The sequence below is a fragment of the Miscanthus floridulus genome, chromosome 17 (genome assembly GCF_019320115.1).
Source record: "Miscanthus floridulus cultivar M001 chromosome 17, ASM1932011v1, whole genome shotgun sequence".
NCBI lineage: Eukaryota > Viridiplantae > Streptophyta > Magnoliopsida > Poales > Poaceae > Miscanthus > Miscanthus floridulus.
Window position 1 is genome coordinate 104,912,498 of NC_089596.1, and position 17,135 is coordinate 104,929,632.

General features: G+C 44.2%; 1 long non-coding RNA gene across 15 annotated transcripts; it reads left to right on the forward strand.

The window, feature by feature from the left end:
• Nucleotides 1–548: 548 nt before the first annotated feature.
• On the forward strand, nt 549–7,626 carry LOC136518452 (uncharacterized). 15 transcript variants are annotated; one of them, XR_010774502.1, is made up of 8 exons: nt 549–658; nt 793–1,084; nt 1,192–1,244; nt 1,336–1,435; nt 1,520–1,660; nt 1,787–1,900; nt 5,095–5,215; nt 6,309–6,544. It is a non-coding gene; the product is annotated as an uncharacterized lncRNA (long non-coding RNA). The 15 variants fall into 15 exon arrangements; XR_010774504.1 differs by having other exon boundaries at nt 1,336–1,415; XR_010774506.1 differs by having other exon boundaries at nt 1,192–1,227; nt 1,336–1,415.
• Nucleotides 7,627–17,135: the final 9,509 nt, after the last annotated feature.

Genomic DNA, 17,135 nt, shown 5'->3' on the forward strand with positions numbered 1-17,135 from the left:
CCTTTTCAAATTACTTCAAAAAAAAAAGAATCAAATAGAAATTTCAAAATCTTCCAACATGAAAGCTGTTCAAAATTAAAAAATCTACAACTTTCATTTTTGAACCAACTCCAAATTCCAATTAGTTTTGAAAGTAGGATTTTGAATTTGGGGATTTGAGTTTAGGGTTAATAAATAATTTATTTACAAATTTGGTATTCAATTAGTGAATAATTACTATTCAAACAACTCAATCAGTTATACAATTTCAAAGCACAAATTTTGTACCAATTCATGAAATAAAGGTTGCACAAGTCTTATTCATGAAATTTATTTTAATAATTCCTCCCAAAAATTTTGAATTCAAAATCGAATTCCAAATACTTCACCAACCTTTTTGTTATCATTTCATGCAACACATATTAATGTTATAAATGAAACATGACATGCATCTATGCCATGATGCTTGATGATGACATGATCAAGTTATTAACTAGGTGCTTAACACCGAGGGTGTTGCATAGAACGAGTCTACTGTTCCGGGGGGGGGGGGGGGGGGGCTACAGCCCCTAATTGCCACAAATCGGATAGCAGGTGCCTGGCGGCAAGAGCGATGGTGGTGGTGAGGCCAACAGCAGGGGGCAACAAGTGCATCTGCTACATCTCTGCTGATGGCTAGGTTCAGTCACCTCCGATCTTGGTTCTCTCTTTCCTCCACTCGATCCAATCCATCATGTTGCACCCTTCTCATTTGATCTGGTTAACTGTCCTCATTTGATCTGACTGATCTGTAATTTGGTTAACTGCATCCAGGGCCGTGCGGGAGGGAGTGCGACCGGTACGCACGAACAGGTCCCCCGATTCCGATGGTGCCCAAATAATCTGGCCTATCAGACCTGCCGATTCCAGGATTAGCTGTCATCTGATTATCTGATCCGTCAATCTGTGCATACTGCTATCAGCAGTCCACACAGAGACTGCAGAGCGGATCTGCGGAGGCCTCCAGGAGGCCAGGAAGGAGCAGGCCGCAGGTTGCATAATTCTTGTCTTCGTGTTCCTGATTCCTAATTCCTAAAGTCTGAAGAACAAGAGCGTAACTCTGAAGGTAATTATCTTATCTACTTGACTAATTATATTATATTTATCAATAGAAATATTTTTTCCTTACTATCGTTGCTATATGTTGGCGCATAATTTTTGTGCTGTCCACAGTGCTCGGTGATGCCTACTTGCCTGCAATTTGGTATTGTACGTTATTTAATCAGGTTTCTAGAAAATGCATTAATCTCCGAGAGCTCCTATACCAGTTATCAATATATCATGGTACTTGTACTAACTCAGCTATCAATCTTGTAGATCAGCAATCATAATCGAGGATATCAGGAAATGTAAACATATTGTTTTCACAGAAACTATGCAAGGATCTGTCACATCTGGTACCATGCTAACTTCCTCAGTATGTGTTCAATCCAATTCTTTAGACTCTGTATTGTGCACTATCTGCAAGTGTAGTGGACTTTTATTCTATGACTGTTTGCAGATTGCAAGATGACTATTTACATCTGTGCTAATAATGCTGAAGTTTGAGTGGCGCACTGCACTTTATAGAAGTTTAGGCACACTGTTTTCAGGGGGGCGTTCCTAAGCAAGCTGATGGAAGTGAGCTGTATTTTGTTTTCAGGTCGACTGCATATATTGTCTTCAAATTTGTTGACTGGATAGCTCTTGGATAGTTGGATCTTGGTCCAATTAATGAATTATATTATGGTGCTTCACCGGACTGCTATATCATCGTCTTTTTCTGCAGGAATGAGATGTTTACAGTGTTCAGTGTTCACGTCGAGCTTTGAGGACGACGCGACGAGGACAAGCTCGGCAAGGGCGGTCCGGGCGTCACGACTATAACACCTCTGGTGTTATGGTAATATTTAAAACTTAATCATGTTCATCATCATGCATAACCATTAAACATGAAGGCATAAATGTATTTCATGTTTCAATTATACCATGTCTATGTGGCATATGTGATGTTTCATATGTTGCATGGTAGTGTTTCATATTTTGTTTATAATATGTTTCTTATGTTACATGAAATGATAGTTTCAAATGTGCTTAAAAACACTTTTGTTAATAAGTAGAAACATGTGATGTCAACTAAACCTTATATTCATGTTCAAACAACTCTAATTTAACTCTTTAACAAAAGTTAGTTAGGGTTTGTATTTGAAAAATGTGAGGAAAGTGCTTAAAAATATTCAAAACACTAGTTTAAGCCTTTTTCATGATCCCTTTTTTGCTTCAATTGTAACTTTGCTTTTTATTCAAAATATGAAAGTTTGGTCTAAATAAAAGTTGAAGTATTGATTGTGTACTACAAACTTTGTTTAAGGATCAAGAATCAAATCCACTTCTAACATATTCAAACAGTAGCCACAAGTTTCAATCTAATGCTGTCTTGAATCACTTTAACGAAATCTTTTAAGTCTAGAAATAGGCGATTTATTAAATGAATTTTCATAACTAAAAGTGGTATAAATTTTATTTCATTGATTGAGGTAATGTTTGATCTATGATAACGTGTATTTGGTTGTGATGTTTGACTAGTAATTGGTTGTTAATTAATTACCAAAGTTGCTAATTAACTATTTTATTAACCCTAATTGGAATTCAAAATTCCCAAATTCAAAATCCTACTTTCAAAACTATTGTGAATTTGGAGATGAGCCTTAAAGCAAAGATGGAGATCACTTCAAGTTGGACAACTTTCATTCTCGGAGATTTTCGAGTTATCATATGGAATTGAGAGAAAAAGGCACAAGAAGATCAAGCTTGCCACTGCTACAGTGCCGAAGCTGTCCCTGTTTTCTCCTCTCTCTGTTCACCGGTGTCACGGTGGCCTTCCCGCCATTTCCTCGTGTGTGGCCACGTTCCAAGCTGCGTGGCTCGCTCGAGCAGGTTCTGGGCAGTTGGAGAAGAAGTCCTCGCCTTCATAAGCACAACACCGCTACCATCGTGCTCTCTTTCCTTTTCTGCTCTGCCGCCGGTCATCTCCACGCGCCGGCCAAACTAGCCACAGCTGCTCCATCCTCGCCCAATTCCCCACGTGGCTAGCTTCACTACCTCCTTGGTCGTCGATTGCGTTCGGTCATTGAAGCGCTACTGGACGAAATCACCCTCAACGCCGGTACCTGTCGCGGCAGTCCGCCATGGCTGCCGCAAGCACCTCATCGTGGCCAGGCCATCTCTGGCTGTCTCTCTCCCTCCTAGCGCTTGTGCCGTGTTCGCCCGAGCTCCCTGATGCTCTTGCGCCATCTCAACCGGTCGGTGTCGTCCGTGCGCTGGAATTCCACTACGACCGCCAGCCATCGCCGTCGCGACCTCCTCGCCGTGGCCAGCTCGCTCTAGTTGATCTCCCTTCTTCCTCTCCATTTCGCTACGTTCCTTGTGCTGTCGTGATGCTCATCGGCTCTCTCGTTTCACCGTTCATCCTCAGGACACGCCGAAACCCAAGCTCGCCGCCGGTGCACGCCGCCGCCCTGCCATCCTCGACGGCAGCGCACCTCTACTGCACCACCGCCTCGTCTTTGGAGCCGGTCAAGTCATGGTGAGCCTCGCCGAGCTATCCCGGACCCTATATAGGACGGAGAAGATCTGTAGCAGTGAGCCGCCGCCGTGTCGCCGTGCTCTGCGCCGCCGTGCCCGCCGCTGCGCATGGCCGAGCCCCTACAAGCCATGCCAGAGCAATCCGTGGCCACCTATGGGTGCGCCCCGGGTATGGAGATGCTTTGGCATCTCTCCCTCGCCACCGACCGCTCGCCCCGCCGACCGGAGTCGAGCCGACCGGCCACCTCCTCTGCCCTGCTAGTCGGGGAGAAGAAAAGGGAGCCAGGAGTGTGAATAGAGAAAAATGTAAGGGTCTAAGTGCAAACCGTGTGACTCGAGTAAATAGTGGTTTGTGTGGAAATAATAAATTTTCAAAAGCCCGAGGGCCTTTTTGTAAAACCGCCAGGTCGCGCCTGGGCAGGCCGCGTTGGGCTGGTCTGCTCGCGCTGTTGGGCTGTCCTGCCTTGTGCATGGGCTGGCCTCCCCGTTGTACCAGGCCGAGTTGGGCCGATTTGGGCCCAAGTTCCTTTTTCCTTTTCCCTTTTTTGTTATTTTCTATAAATGTGCTGATCTTTGTTATTTCATAAATAAATATTTCTGTATGATAAAATCATGAAACTTTTTGTGTAGCCTCTTCATGATGTGCTCTATGTAGGAAAAATATGAGTTGAGCATTTTCAGTAATTTTGCTATGATTGAAAATTACCACTTTTAATTAATAAATGCACCTTCCATGATTTTTATAGGCTAAAATAAATATCTCGTGACCATGAAAACTTTTGTGTATCTGTTTTATGTTAATACCTTCCTCCACAAAAAGTTTGGGATTAATTTGATGATGTTTAATTATATCTTAATTATATGCTTAGTTAATTAGTTAGTAAATATTAAAATCATTAACATAAATCATATTAAGACTTGGGTGTAATTTTGGAATTAATTGTAGCCCATGAAGCACATTCATCCCTGCTGTTTCATGGCAAAGAAATTACCATCTTGTTATGATCATAATCATCTTGAGTTAATAAACAGTAAAAATATTAAAAATACTTTTTAGTTAATTAAGCCTTTCTTTGGTGAATGCATGCATGTGATCTTAATTACTTCTTAGCTGCAACCTCTTGGGTAAAAAGGGTTAAGCTATAGATATGTTTCCATGTCAATGTTCCATAAAGCATTGTTATAACTTGTATGTTAAGTGTGATATGCTTTATTATCTTAGCATGATAACTTATGTGATGCTTGATTAACCAAACTTGTGCAATAGTACTTAAACCAAGTTGATGTGATCTCATTCTAATATTGCTTGTCTCATGCAGTGTTACTCCTTATTAAGCTCATGTTTGACTTCTTAAAAAAACTAAAAGGTGCTTATTATAATTACTTGCAATTGTACCGTGAAGGAAAGTTGTACTCAAGTTAGTTAATCTTGTTATGCTTTATCCAATGCTTTGTCATGCATCATGTCATGCATTCCATCATGCTAAAGCATGCATCATTATCTACGTGTAGTGCATACGTGAGTGAGAAGGTTCGTGTTGATCAAGTTCGGAGAAGGTTCATCCATCAGTAGCGATGATGTCCAGTCTAACTCTGTGGTGTCACTGTGGAACTAACCTTCTCTGCAACGTAGGCAAGCCTCGGAGCATTACAAGCCTCCTACCTCTCTTTTAAAAATTCACTCGAGTTTATCTTTTGTCTTGTGCATTAATTTATAAGAGTTGATTGAAACTGTTGTTGCATTACATACCTTGTCCACAATATATGTACTTGCAACTTTACTAGTATGTATAAGTCGCTCTATGCTTAGCTATGCTTATACCGGTAGAAGTCGGGTGATTCCTGTCATCCGTGAGACATAGGTGGCTGCTCTGACACGGTTGGCTATATTTGCTATCGTGGAAAAGAACCATGTGATAATGGATAACTGGAGACCGAGCGGGATCCGGTGTTACTATGTTGTTGTTGATGCCGGCTAGGTATATATTCTTTGATCCCGTCTGTGTCATTTAAGGACCGCTCCGTTGTCGGGTCTTGGTTGAGATTGAAGGTACTAAACACATAACAGGGGCCTAAGTTATAGTTGACCGTAAAGCCGATTAGCTCATTCGAGATGAGCATTGGACTGTTAGCATTGCTGGGAGGAGAGTATTGAAGGAAGAGGACTGATCCAAGACCCTACTTGCTACGGGCTACGGGCTGAACGTGCATGACTTGTGAGGATACAGGACCATGAGTTTTGCGAAACGGTCCAGACTCACTGCCGAATGGAGTGAATGGTGATCCATATGAGCTAATGTACGCTCGTACGTGTGTGTGTTTGGGATTATCCAGCTGGATGTAATCGATTCGAATCGTCGTCTCTCCTAGATAGTGAGAAACTCATACCTTGCTCCAGCAGACGTAGTAACTGATGAAACATGATGGTTCTATGGATCATGATAATTGAATATAGTTACTACTGTGATGCTTTTAATCAAATGGTTGTTATAGAATATGTGCAAACTTAGTTCTAAATGGCCCTACTTAAGTCAACGCTAAAACATTGATAACAATATTGAAAGTAAGGACTTATGTTAGTAATGCTCTTTTGCAAAGTTGTGCAATCCAATCAGCTCCACTAAATAAACCTTGCATATCCTTGGAGTCATTTTATATTTTCTCCTATCGGGTAAGTCTTGCTGAGTACAATTGAGTACTCAGGGTTTTATTCCACCCTGTTGCAGGTGAAATGCTCTGTCTGCTGAAGGTGGTAACTAAATGCCGGTGGGCTCGGCTACTGTGTATGTACTTCTCATCTATACTTTTGTTGGAGGGTGTCATCTGAGCTAGCAATATGATTTCAAACTTATGTTATTGTAAGTATTTCAAAGCTTTCTTGTTTTACCTAATCAAGTTGAACTCAGTATTGTAATATTTTTTTTGCTGCAAACTCTGTGTACGTGATATGTATTCGCTTAATCAAGTACGATCTTGGTTGTGAAGTTGATTTACCGAGGTCCTTCGTGATACTCGGTGGACTATCGGGTTTATATGAGTGCAAATATGTGCGTGTCAACGTGTTAAACGGGGACAGTCGTACTTGAACTTGTATAAATTTAGCGGTTCTGTCACAACGACGACCGCACGCATAGGTGGTGAACGTGGATCCTTAAGGTGTGAAAAATAAGAAAAATATTATACAGAGAATTTTTTAGCCTTAGATATTAACTGATATCAAAAGCACAATACTTAGATATCAACTGATATCAACAGCAGAAACGAAACGTCAATTCCTTTTGAGTTGAGCTGTACGTTCTGAGCATCAACGTAACCCCTTTTTTCTAACATTGTTTGGGTGGTCAGCAGATTCTACTAGAATAACATTTTTGAATGTTGGGATTATAAATCATGTACTGCATATTAGCATATTTTTTAGTGCTACTTGTGTACAAAAGTATAGAAGTAAAAAACTTTCTCATTCAGTATATATCTATTTTGGTTGTGCAGGTGCTCTTCTTATCCATGTACTGGGTCCTTAGCTTCTATAGTTGCACATTTCAAAAGGTGTAGAACACTTCAATATAGTACAGTTCAGTGATTTCAGTCGGCACGAGAGGATGGGTTATCCACTCAATACTTTAGTAGCTAGAATCATCCATGGAATCTGTTGACACACTCGTTTTTATTAGTGTTTTATCGGCATATCATCTGTAGTTGAAGATGAAGGAAAGGGAAGCACCATCCATGCGGTCTAGGCCCTGTGAACTATTCAACCTGGTCAAAGAGGCATCGAAACTGCTGATCATCTAGTGTCCAACGAGAAGGTCCTACCTTGGATGAGGGGTAGTGCATCTAGGGTGCTCGTAACTGAGAGACTGGTGTAGTTTTTATAGAAGTCATAGCTCCTCAACCAAACGCACCCAAAAGGAGGGCTGACGGTGCCATGAAATTTGAACTAGCTAAAAGCTGCTTTTGGTTATACAGTATATAAGACATCAATATTAATGAATCTGATATTTACAACATATATTTATACAATGAGTGTAACATACTTTGTTGTGAGTGATTTTTCAAGACACGCAGTCATGTGACAAGCACTAATATTTACATATATACTCGAACATGTGTACCGGATGATATGGAGTTCGTGGATTTATTGGCGTACGAAAGAAACAGATATCGGAGATCTCTTCCTGCCGATATAAAACATTCACCCTGTTCGCTGGATGGTTTCTTGCTGGCTGATTCTGGCTGATGTTGATTTGTTGTGAGAGAAAAACATTGTTGAATAAGCTCTGAATCGAACAAGCTGGTTATCTTAGTCGCATCATAGAAAGGTCTGTACAGTAGAGTTTCTGAACATGTGACGCCGCGCTCTTCGTGACTGTGTTAATTTTATAATTTTTTTTAAAATTAAATATCACTTTAACATCGATATTTAATTTTATAATATTATTATCTTATTATGCAATCCATGTAACGTGTTTTTAGCAGTTGTCCATGACCATGCACGAGCACGCTACGTCACAGTCAAAATAAATAAAAAAAAACAGCCGGCAACCCCACGCTCGATTTTTCTCCACCGCTCGTTTCTCTCCCAGTCGCCTCCACCATGGACGCATGGACTGCTGCAGCACTACAGGCTACAGCACCGTACTCCTCCATCGAAGATCCTTGCCATCCACCAGAATCCTTCTCCATCGAAGCGGATGATTTCCTCGGCGGAGAAGGCAGCTGCGGCCTGCGGGCATCCCAGTCCTGCCTGGCGGCGCGCACGGGCGACGCGGCCGTCGGAGCCGGTCCGGAAGGCGACGAAGCAGGCGTGGAGGGGCCTCTGACCTTGAGCTGTGCTTCACGCGGCTCCTCTCCTTGTCCTGGTTCCGCGAGCTGCGGCGGATTCGGCCCCCATATGGATCGAGCTCTGCCATCAGGTGTAGGCGGCGGCCAGCGGGCGGAGAGGAGCGGCGGCGCTTGGAGCCAGCGGGCGGATGAAACTGTACTCGGATCAGAAGAAAGGATGTGAAGATATTTACGTAGGAAGGACATTTTTGTAATGTCACACCTAAGCATTGGCCTGCGTGCCCAACTCTAGGGCCTTGTTTAGATTGCAAATTTTTGCAATCTGGACACTGTAGCATGTTTCGTTTATATTTGATAAACTTTATCTGATCATGGACTAACTAGGCTTAAAAGATTCGTCTCGTGATTTACAATCAAATTGTGCAATTAGTTATTTTTTTAATCTACATTTAATGTTCCATACATACGTTTAAAAATTGATGTGATGGAGAGAGAGTGAAAAAACTTGGAATTTGGAGGTAATCTAAACAAGGCCTAGGATTGCAAAAATTTCACACTAGCATTGGTCTGCGTGTATCAAGTTATTAATATTTACGATACGTAATAAGTATTATTAGATTATTTATGTAATATATTTTTATAATAAATTTAATTAGAGATCTAATGTAGTTAATATCTTTTAAAATCTTAGTCAAACTTAATGACTTCTCGTAAAACAAAGATTTATATTTCATTGGAACGGAGGTAGTAGATGTCTACGGCAAGAAGTCGTTGCTGCTGTGGGCTATGACTAGCACAACTGTTCATTATGCGCTAACGGTAATGCCACACAACCTGCGCACGAGAGCCTGGTGGCCTGGCCTGGTATCTCCATGTTCGCTTGACTGATAAGACATGGCTGAAAGTACTGTTCGCTGATTTATTATGAGGGAGAAATACTATTTCATGGCTGAAAAAGTACGACTGATAAGCTAAGTGAACGGTGTGTATGTCTATGGCTCTATATGCATGTGCACGACAACCCATCTCGATAACTAAAAAGCGGTAAATGTCTAGGTCTATCGGCAAGACGAAAACCACCGACTCCCCTTCTTCCGGCACTTCTTTCTTCCACCCTCTAAAATGAATCGGCGCCGACAAGTGGGACCCACGTTCGCCCACCCGGTGTTACGCGGCGCCACCATCCGAAATTCTGAATTTCCTTTCGTCCCTCGCACCGCCCAAGCGCGGCCATCTTGTCGGTGTTTGGTGACCGGCAAGCCGTCACGGGGTTACCCGGGACGTTTGTTCGGGGGGCATCGGCGTATGCAGAACTCGACGGTAATCGCAGAGACAACAATTTATACTGGTTCGGTCCACCGAAATAGCGTCGGCGTCCCTACGTCCAGTTTAGGGTGAATAGTATATTGCGCCCTGCGCTTTAGGGTTTAGACCGTGAGGTCTGTTCCTATTGTTCTGTCGATCTAGGGAGCCTTGCCCTCCTTTATATAGTCCAGGAGGCAAGAGTCCTAGTTGCTTATAATGTAGAAGTCCTAGTAGGATTACATGATAGCAATGTTAGTAGAATTACATGGGAGGAATCCTAGTTGGACTAGATCTTCTCCCTTACTTACAGGGTATCTGGGTATTATATACCGACAAGCCCCCGAGCACTGTATGGTTGATATTGGAAGCATCTTCTTGTTCCTTCAGGTCTTGCCGAGTAGAAACAAGCTTCGTTCGAGTGCTTTTTTGAGAGTAACCATGTAGCGCTTCTTGAAATATTCAAGTGTGTGTACTTTTTGAAAAACTGCACTCACTGAGTGTAGCCTCCGAGCCTCTTGCTATTTGGAACAAAGAGTTGGAGGGTCTTCTTCTACAAATTTTCTAGGAAAAATAAAAAACATTCCCCAAGGATATGTATCCCGCAGCCACCGAGCCTATGTCCGAGTACTTATAGTCGGCACTAGGATTTGAAAAGCATATACTCAGGGATGCAGCCGGACAACCACCTAAGACAATGATCAGGGATCGCTTGTCGTGCAGTGGTTGTATGCTTTTGAATCTTGACTGACTTGGCTTCCGAGCATGCCGAACAGCTTTGACGTCCAGCCCGCGTGACTGAAAACCGGTGGAGTCATAGGAGTACTTTGAGTCGCTGTCCAAGTAGTCGGAACAGCCAGCCCCCGAGGGTAGGAACCAGTGTAAGAACGCCTAGGGGACCATGTGGTTTTATACAAGGCACTCGGAATCCATCCCAACTGGTGCATCAGGTCCGAGTACTTGAAAGAATCATCGAGCATTGCAGCGAAGTCGCTGGCGATAGTTGATGTAGTCACCAAGAAATGACGCGGCTGTGTTGAACAGAACAAAAATTCAGCGACTCTGCTTGTGGTCTCTGTCTGACAAGCGGGTCTGCTCTGTACGCACGAGTACTGGGTATGTACATGTCAACTCACGACCATGTTAAATAGAACTTCCACAACTTGCTTGCAAAATCTTGATAATTTGCATGCCTTGATGCATTCCTTGTCATGGTCGCAGAAGTGACACAGGGCAGATGCAAGCTCTAGGAGAGAGTCAGAATCAAATTCGGTCAAGGCTGAATCTACATGGACTAGTAGTCGGACAGCCAATAATATTTGGAGTTGTACTCGTCTTCATGCACGTCTACAAATCTTTGATTAATTAACTTGCATGGTATTTGTAGCTCGTAGGCCACCTATTTGAGTGATTCCTGGCGCGATCCAGTAGTTTGAGCTTTGATCTGAAGGGAATCCTTTGAGTGCTTGCAGTCAACGATGGTGTAAGAGCGGAAGGAGCAGTCGTCGTACGTCGCTACCAGAGTACTTGTCACCGGCAGCCTGCATGCTGATCTCGTGTTGATGAAAGCCGCACGTCAGCAGCGGCAAGGAAAATTGTTCCCGTATGTGAATACCTTGGTCGTGTACGTACATGCAGGCCTCAATTCCTGGATTTGCTTGTTGATAATCAGCTTTCATGGCACTTGTAGATTTATATCCTCCATGTTTCTCTGATGGTTGATCAAAAGATCTAGTGAGCCACCGCTTATGATGGAAAAAGTTCCAGAAATCACTGGGGTTGTTAGTCTTCTTTGACAGAGGCCCATTTCGAGTGGCCGAGGAACGCCACCATTAAACTTTTAATTAGGCCTTGATTGGATATCAGATTGCACGCGGTGCTGCTGCAGAGAGATAGAATCAGAAGTCTGATCCGAACTGCGTGTAATCAATAAGCTGGGATTTCCTTTGTCGTACAATAGGCAAAGTTTTCAGGAGCGACACCAGCACCGTCTCTGATGCGGGGACGAATCGATAGTCCAAGTAAATCCACGTGCCCATCTCGTTGCAGTAGAAGCATGAAAGAGCAGTAGTCGACATGTATGCACACTACCAGCTCCAAACTTGCTAGATTTGGCTTCTTGATGTGTATGTAGCTGATGTGCCGATTGACTTAGGGCCCGTTTTCGAGTCAAATTTTGATAACCGCGTCCCGATTGACTTAGGACGAGTCGAAATTTGACGACCGCGTCCTGATTGACTTAGGACGAGTCGAATTCTGATGACCGCGTCCCGATTGACTCAGGACGAGTCGAAATTTGACGACCGCGTCCTAATTGACTTAGGACGAGTCGAATTTAGGTGACCGCATCCTGATTGACCTAGGATGAGTCGAAATTTAGGGACCGCGTCCTGATTGACTTAGGACGAGTCTAATTTAGGTGACCGCGTCCTGATTGACTTAGGACGAGTCTATCCGAGTAGTCGCTTAGTCTAAGTAGGACCACGGAATAACCGATCTTGAGTGCATCAAGCACTCGTATACATAAGGTGATCGTATGACTGTCTTTCTTAAGGCTCACGCGTCAGAAGAGCAAGTCGACCGTCTTCTTCCGAGGTAATCTATTACGGGCTTGGCATACATTTAGCATAAAAAACTAAGTGCCGTACTATGCGACAGGATAGGACTATGTCGCAGGATGTGAGCCGTCTGATAAACATAGACGGCGTATCCAGGTGTCTAGAGTTTCATACCAGCATGATCTAGCTAGTAGTTCTCTGGCCAATGACTTTTAAGTCAGAAGCGAGCATCAGCATAGATAGCTGAGTATCTCTCATTTGGGTAACATTAAAAATTACTCGGGTTAAACTTTAAGACAAATGTCAGGTTGTCTTGTTTTAAGTCGGGGAGATGTACCAGCGTGAATAGCTGGTGAATCTCGTGAGATGACGTCGAAAGGCGAGTGTCACGGCGAGCACTATCCGGGTGCCACCGAGTGACGAGCGCCTTAGCAGAGGCTGTCCGGGTGCCACCCGCAGACCGAATAGCTCGCTAGCGACTTGCAGGGTGCCACCGAGTGGCGCTGTTGTCAAAGTCTGTGCGGCTCTATTTTTGGTATGTACCCAGACAGAGTTGATCTCGTGTAAGAGCCTCCGGGTGTTAGCTTGACCTTCGTGGCCGAGTAACCCGAAAGCTGTCGTCGAGCACTCGGAAGCTGTCATCGAGTACCCGGACGCCATCGTCGTCGAGTACCCAGACGCCATCGTCGAGCACCCGGACATCAAGGCTATGTTGTCGTGGTCGTTGTGGCGTGTCGCTTCCATGTTGATGAAACCAACGTTGGCAACAAGGGAAGTCTTCTTGTACATGCGTGTGCACGTACAGGCTCAATTAGCATGCTGGTTGCTTGCATGGCTCTGTAAAATTGTACGGACTCCTTCAGCTTGCATGCAAGTCTTCAATATTCAAGTATGTACATGACAATTATCCTGCATGGCTCTGAAGATGTATGTCGTCCAGGCTTCCCGTGACCAACGGATGGAAACGCGCGAGCCCCCGTGATGCGTCCAGAGTTTGGTTCTGGTACGAGAGTACGACCGACTCGGAGACAGCTGCTGGGCATCCTGTGATCTCGAGTAGCCAAGGCCCATTACGGGCCGAGTAAGAAGTCCACGCGACGTCACGAACATGTGCCAACGCCCCGCATCGGATTTGCATGCAGCTGTAGATCTTGATGAAGATCCAGCGATCCGGAGCTCATTGCGAGGCGCAGAGTCGTGCTGGAGGCGTTGGTGCTGCTGCTGCTTGACTTCGAACAGCATGACGTATCTGTCGTCGGAAGCTGGCCTCGTGACCTCGAGTCCTGTTGCGAGGCAACAAAAGACATCATCGTGACGCCCCGTCGGAGACCACCGTTGCGTGAGTCCAAGTTGTTGCAGACGTTGTTGATCTTGGGTCAATCGTCGGTTGCGAAATCGCCCAGCTGTCGGGTGTTTGGTGATCGGCAAGCCGTCACGGGGTTACCCGGGACGTTTGTTCGGGGGGGGGGGGGGGGGGGGGGGGGCATCGGCGTATACAGAACTCGACGGCAAACGCAGAGACAACAATTTATACTGGTTTGGTCCGCCGGAACAGCGTCGGCGTTCTTACGTCCAGTTTAGGGTTTAGACCGTGAGGTATGTTCCTATTGTTCTACCGATCTAGGGAGTCTTGCCCTCCTTTATATAGTTCAGGAAGCAAGAGTCCTAATCGGTTACAATGTAGAAGTCCTAGTAGGATTACATGATAGCAATGTTACTAGAATTACATGGGAAGAATCCTAATTAGACTAGATCTTCTCCCTTCCTTACCGGGTACCCCGGGTACTATGTACCGACACATCCCCTATCGACCCTCTCCATCGCTAGGGTTAGCGCCGCCGCCGACGTCATCCTGCACTGGGTTGCGCCTCCTGTCCTCCGATACATCGTCCGGCGGATCCGGCAAGGAAGCTCCATCCGTTCCCGTCGGGCCATATTTGGACGGTGGTTTACCGTACCTGTTGTCACCGCTTGGCGGTCTTGTCTTGTCTGCGGCGTGGTGCAGGGATGGCGCCTGCTCCGAGACGGCTACCCCCTCGGTCCTGGCGGACTGTGCAAGCGTACCTGTCCTTGTTAGATCAGGTGTACTTACGTGGAGCCCGACCCTCCCCGTTCCTCCTAGGGGCCGGGACGGAGGAGAGTGAAATTTTTGCATTTTGGTCCCTTTTAAAAATATTTTTTATAAATAGCTTTCTGTCGAAACATTTTCTGATAATAGACCATTTTTCGGCGTATTAGGACACGACGTCAAGGTATGAGGCTCGGCGCTGTGTCAGACGACGCCGAACTTTTGCCACGTCAGCGTGGACTCCAGTCGCAGTTGCCACGAAGGCGTTGAGCCCCGCGTACCTCGGCGCTGTGTTACTTCACGCGAGTCGCACACCTCGGCGTGGCCCTGCTCGACGCTGAAGGCCTGGGCATGTTTGAAACGGATATCACTACTAGTGTCTAGCTAGGGGGTGCACGAAAGGACGACGTGATAAGGGAGTCCCATCCGTACAGTTCGACATGGGATTCTTTGACCATTATATCCTTTGGTTATATTTCAGATGAAACACATACTATGCACGATCGTGACACTACGAGTCTGCGTTCTGCATATAGGACTGCATGCTGGCTGTCTAGCTGGTGGCTGCACGCCATGAACTGGGCTTTATGAGAGCTAACTAGATTTGACAGGACGAGCAGAAGACACGGTCTCCTCTCTCATTTGATGGGAGCTAGCTAGGGCCAGGTCCGATGGACGCCGGTGTAGCTAGGTACCGTTTAGTTCCGCTTCAAAATGCTAAAATTTTTAAGATTTTTCTGTCACATCAAATCTTTAGACACATACATGAAGCATTAAATATAAATAAAAAATAAAACTAATTACACAGTTTAGATGAAATTTATGAGACGAATCTTTTAAGCCTAATTAGACTATGATTGGACACTAATTGCTAAATAACAACGAAAATGCTACAGTACCATTTCGCCAAAAAAATTGCAAACTAAACAAGCCCTGGTGGGGGACATACTCTAGGGCCTTGTTTAGATACCCTCAAAATTTCAAGTTTTTTCACTCTCTCTCCATTACATCAATTTTTAGCCGTTTGCATGGAGAATTAAATGTAGGTAAAAAAAATAACTAATTACACAGTTTAGTTGGAAATCACGAGATGAATCTTTTGAGCTTAGTTGGTCCACGATTGGACAATATTTACCAAATAAGACGAAAGTGCTACTATTTATCGGATTGAAATTTTTTTCAATCTAAACAAGGCCTAGCTAAGCTGCTTCTTAATTTGTGTCCCTCTCCCTCATCAAATACCGTTGTAGTGGGTATGGGTTAAATTTCACCTTAAGGGCTGTTTGGTTTGGGCTACTAAATTTTAGGAGCTACTAAATAGTTTAGTCACTCTAGAGTTACCAGAGAGGACTAAAGCCCTTTTAGTCATATTTAGTCATAGTGTTTGACAAAAAAGTTACTAAAAAGAACTAAAAGCTACTAAATTTAGGAGCTACTAGGTGAACCAAACATGCCCTTAATCTCGATTGTGTCTTGGTCTCTTGGAGTTTGATCGATCTAGTAATTTTTTCAGGCAAATATTTTGAATTGAAGCCTTTTTTTGGGATTTTTTGAATATATATCACTTGTTTAGTTATTATAGTTGATAAGTTCATGGCTTCATGCGTTGGTGCAAAGTTCCCATCCGTATTTGTTAGTGACCTGATCTGATCCTACTCAAGCCTAATTAAGCCAGCATTAGCACATACTGGTTACTGTAGCACTTATGGCTAATCATTGCCTAATTAGACTTAAAACATTCGTCTCGCGATTTCCAACCAAACTGTGCAATTAGTTTTTTTTATCTATATTTAATACTTCATATGGCGCAAGATTCGATGTGATACTTTGGATTGAAATTTTTTGAAACTAAACATGACGTTACTTTTACCAGCAATTAGAGCATCCTGTCAGATCTCAACTTTACACCTTGATTGGACATGCATCCTTCAAATCATGATAGTGTGTGCATTGTGTGGCTAACTTATGCTGGTACTTGTCACAAGATTGATATGGTCGAAGGGCGGGGAGAATTTTTGGTTAACTGTTATCAGCATTGAATGCCTTTTTATTCTCTTATTAGCTACTACTCCCTATGCTACATAGTCTATTTGTTATAGTATACCTCATCCGTTTTAAAATAAGTGTACTTCGAGTATTTAAAATTTGTCTCATCAAAATATATAAATGCACTTTGGAGAGTTGGCCAGGGAGGATTAGGGTTTGAGGGAGTTCTGGAATATATATACTCATATGTTTATATGGGTCAAATATAGGCTATATGTTTATATGGGCTAAAATTGTAGAGGTTGGATATTATTTATGAGGGTTTTTTTTACCCGCGGGTATGCGGGTATGGGTAGTATACACCCACACCCGTACCCGCATACCCGATGGGTACAAGAATTCGTCCAATAACATACCCGTGGGTGCAAAATGTCTTCCATACCCGCCTCCTTATCGGGTAAAACCCGTCGGGTACTCAGGTTTCGGGTACCCGTTGCCATCTTGACTGATGCCCCTCCCATTCCTCCTCCATCTGTCCCACGGCTGACCATCCACTCGCGGTAGCTGTGAGGAGTGGCGGCAGGTCAAGATGTGCTGGCGGTTCCAGCGGGTGCAGGCGGATCTGGTGCACGGTCACCAGGGCAGGTGGATGCGGCTCTAGTGCGCATAGAGCTACTCGGTGTGGGGTAAGCTCTCTAGGCGCGAGCGGAGGAGCTTATCGATTGTGGTAGAACCATCCGAAATAACATGTTTATGAAGGTGCTTGTTTTCCACCAGATACTAAGTACCCCGAAAGCAAGCTACAGAGGGCGGTATCCATCGGGCACACCCCAAGGGAGAACTCGAAAGATCCACAT